Genomic DNA, 4,078 nt, shown 5'->3' with positions numbered 1-4,078 from the left:
GATCTGGAAAACGGACTCAAAAGATTGCTGTAATTCACCGAAGAGAGAAACAGAGCAGCTGCGGCCGACCACTTGTGCTTTCCGAATGGGAAAACTGTCCAGAAACCGTGGCAGAGGTAGTCAGTCTGGGTTGACATGTTAGCAGTGATTACATTGTGCCTGGATCAGCTCCTTGCCACCAAACCACCAAAACTTCCACTGCAGCGGGGGCTTAAATTCACACTTCCTGTTAATTTCACCAAATCCAGGAAAAAAACCAACAATCAAATTAACTCTACATATAAAAGTGTCATAATCTCACAGCATGAGACCCATAAACTGACACAGCGTTCTGCAGGTAATTGTGCATGAACAGCATAGTACTGAAAAATAAATCTTGGCATTTGTTTTAAATTAGTTAAATTATGAGATGAGTGGGGTTGCTGCATTAGGACCACTCACAGTGATACCCAGTCACATACTGTGAAGGTATTACAAGTGAAATAAGGCATTAGAAATAAATCAGACTCACTTTCTCAACTCCAAACATCTGCAGTGATGGAAAGTAATTTACACTTTACACACGTAAAGTATATCCATTTTATGAACCTTTATACTTCAACTCTAGAGGTAAATGTTGTACTTTTTACTCAGTTTAAGTTTACTAGTTACTTTGCAGGTTCATAATTTAGATACAAATATGTATCAAATGATTAACAAATAAATATAATCCATCTTTTAAAATGTATATTACCAAACAACATTTAAATAAGCTAAATTAGCTCCATCTCTGCTAACTATCAATGCTTCTATAACCCAATAATAAAACCTTCTGCATAATGAGTTCTTTTAATTCTGGTTCATGAAGTATATTTTGATGACAATAATTCTGTACTTTTACTTTGACTGAATCTTTGCATGCAGGACGTTTACATGCAACAGTATTTTTGCAGTGAGGTATTTCTACTTTTAAATGAGTAAAAAAAAAGAAAAAAAAGAGTTAAGTGTCTGCCACTACCCATCTGTGACACAAATCTAGTTAGAGCAAGTGCTAGAATGACTTGCAAATATTTTTTGAACCAAAGCCCGTAATGTCTCACCGTTCTTATGGCGGAAACACAAAATCTACCGGTGATTTAGGAGCAGTGTGGGTTAATCGGAGTCTCCCAAGGGAGTCAACATCACAGGGCTGCACATAAACATTTTAAAGATTGACCTTTAACCTATCAGGCACTTAAACAAAGAAAGTCTGGTGGGGTGACATGTCCAAAACCATTACAGATCACATGCAATTTCCCGCAGACATCCAGACAGGTAAATTGTTTGCACGCATAACACAGGCTCCTGCAGAAAGACACGTTGTTGGTTCACAATAACCCAAAAGCACCTCAAAGTAACACAGGTAAATACCTTTGATTCTCCGACTACTACATATCTATTGTGAAATAGGCCTGCATGCAAACACACACACACACACACACACACACACACACACACACACACACACACACACTTAATAATACAAACATACTTGCAGCCTGTCTGAGAGCCAGTCTCTGGCTGACAACATCAGTGCAACCTGATCTGGCTTAATAAAGGCCCTTACCTGCATTTACTGCTCCGTTAAAACGCCCTCTTGTTGTTCTACCAATTCAACACACTGTAATTGCACTGAGGCTGCATATGGTCCTCATCTAGTGCCCAGCGCAAGATAAAAGCCAACAGGCTGCAAGTGTACAACGCAGGGGAGAAAGTGTGTGCGCATGTTCATATACTTGACTGTTGTATGTGTGTGTGTGCTTGTATGCATGTATGTAAGCATTTTAGGGCAAATTGGACTCAACATAACTCAGGGAATAGTTTGGGGAACTGCATGATGTCACCCTTATTACACTGTAAACGCAGTTGATTTGGCTTTGAGGATTTCTGCATGTGGCAGCCTCAGACATGTGCTCTGAGATCCCACCTCCACATCCAGGCTTTGAACTTTTTACTGAGAATCAAAGTGAAGTATTAACACATTGGGCCAAATTAGTTAGGTAATTAGTCAATTATTGTTTGTGTTTTATTACTTTCCAAGAATATTTGGGATGGTTTTACTCCCAAAAAAAAGGCCAAATATAGATTGCTGAATTAAACACCCTCTAATGGTTTTTAAAGGATAGTATATCACTTATATCCTTGGCTATTGCTGTAACACGCATTCAGATAGGGACCTTTATATTTTCAAAATGATGAATTTAAGACGATGGGTTTGGCAAGAAACTTAAACAGCTCAATAACTGGATTAAAACTGACAAGAGATTGGCTTGAGGACATCCTCACAGTGCTTCCTTCGTGCTAATGCCAGTGCTTTTGCCTGCTCTGCCCAGTCAGATTTATGAAAGTCAGACGGATTAGAGCCCAGCTGGGGCTCAGTAAACCAATACTCGGCCCTCGGACTCACACCACCATACATGACTTCCCAAACAAATCTCGACATCCAGCCCGCCCTCGTTTATTTTGCCTCCTCTCGACGTTTTCCTCTTGCTGTTATTTCTCTTCACAGGCATTGCTAACAGAGCCTTGCACTTCAACTCACACACATCTCTCCAAAAACACACACACACATACACACACTCTGCTCCAAATTAAAATACCAAGGCTTATTGAGCAATATTCTTCTAATGGTTTCATCCACCAATGGTTTTATCTGTGCACACATAAACACACATGCAGCCTCTCAGCTCCAAACAAAAGGAGCTGCTCTCCTCTCTTCTTACGTAAGCTGGCAGAAAATCTCCTAAATCCCTGTCTTTTGCCGTTGTTGTGTTGGGTCTCGGCTGGCGCTCCCTCTCGAAAAGCATCTGAGACCAGGGCAATTAGGACCAGAGCAGGGCCTTTGGGCATCAGACCATTTAGCATAGAGGCTAATAAGGCTGGCTATCGAAAGTCCAGACCTATTGGCACTGCAGCGCTGTTTAGTATTGAAGGTGATTTGACGGCACTGAAACGTATCAAAGAGCTTCAAGATGTTCCAGTTCCATGTCCCAGTAAGAGATTGTATTTGGATAGTTTTTCTGGAGTGAATGTGAGAAAATCTCTCTCCTAGGACTCGCAGCACTCATCTGCTCCCTTAATATATACAAAAAAATTTCTGTTTTGAGTGCCAAATTGGTTCTTTGTTGGGTACAGAGGCCGCCATAGAACAAGCTGTAGAAATAAATGCTACATAAGGACATAATCTGCTGTCATGTAAGAAAATGGACCTTAATATAAAATCTATGGACTAGAAAAAAACAATTTAGATGCAGACACAAATTTGTAAGCTAGCACAGCAATGCGATGCAGGGTAAGCTATTTTTCTGGAATCCGGTCAGTGACAAAGTCTGTGACTTCACAACCGGCCACTTCTTACTCTTTAGGAATGTTTAATTGTGGCACAATCACAATTTATCACACTTTGACAGGTGAATAAGTATAAAAATCTGTCAGATGATCACAAGGAAACAGCTGGAAGAATGCATTAGAGTGAGACCTAGAGGCAATGTGTGTGCAAGAGACAATGAGAGGAGATGAGATGAGATGAGAGGAAAAGGTCCTAAAGAGAAAGGAGAGGGAGAGAAGGAGTGAACAAGGCAGAAGAAAAGCAAAAGAAAGAAAGAAAGAGCAATGGAAGGTTGCTGCTAATTCTTCCATATCTAAGCCTCTTTGCAGAAACTCCCTTTGTCTTCCAAGTCCCAGTCATTAGAGCCTAATCCTATCAACCAGGGGCTAATCTGAGGGCAGAGGGTTCAGCCCCCTCAGCTCCACAGGCCAACACACACACAAACAGGTACACACATAAATGTAAAAGACAAGTAAGAATTTACACATTCATGCACTTGCATGTGTTCAGACAATGAAATGTACAGATGTTTAAACAAGGCTGTACACACTCAAATGCACAAAATAAATGAGAAGCCTATTTTTATCAAACTAATTAAATCAAACTATGTAAATGCCAAAACTTTTAAGTTTTGTGATGATCTGCTTCATGCCTGGGTGGATTGGAGACATGCCGTACGTGCCGGGAAAGTCACTCTGTGAGTCTGTGTGTGTGTGTGGGTGGGTGTGTGTG

Source organism: Etheostoma cragini, chromosome 17, assembly GCF_013103735.1.
Source record: "Etheostoma cragini isolate CJK2018 chromosome 17, CSU_Ecrag_1.0, whole genome shotgun sequence".
NCBI lineage: Eukaryota > Metazoa > Chordata > Actinopteri > Perciformes > Percidae > Etheostoma > Etheostoma cragini.
Note: the sequence above shows the minus strand (reverse complement) of the source record.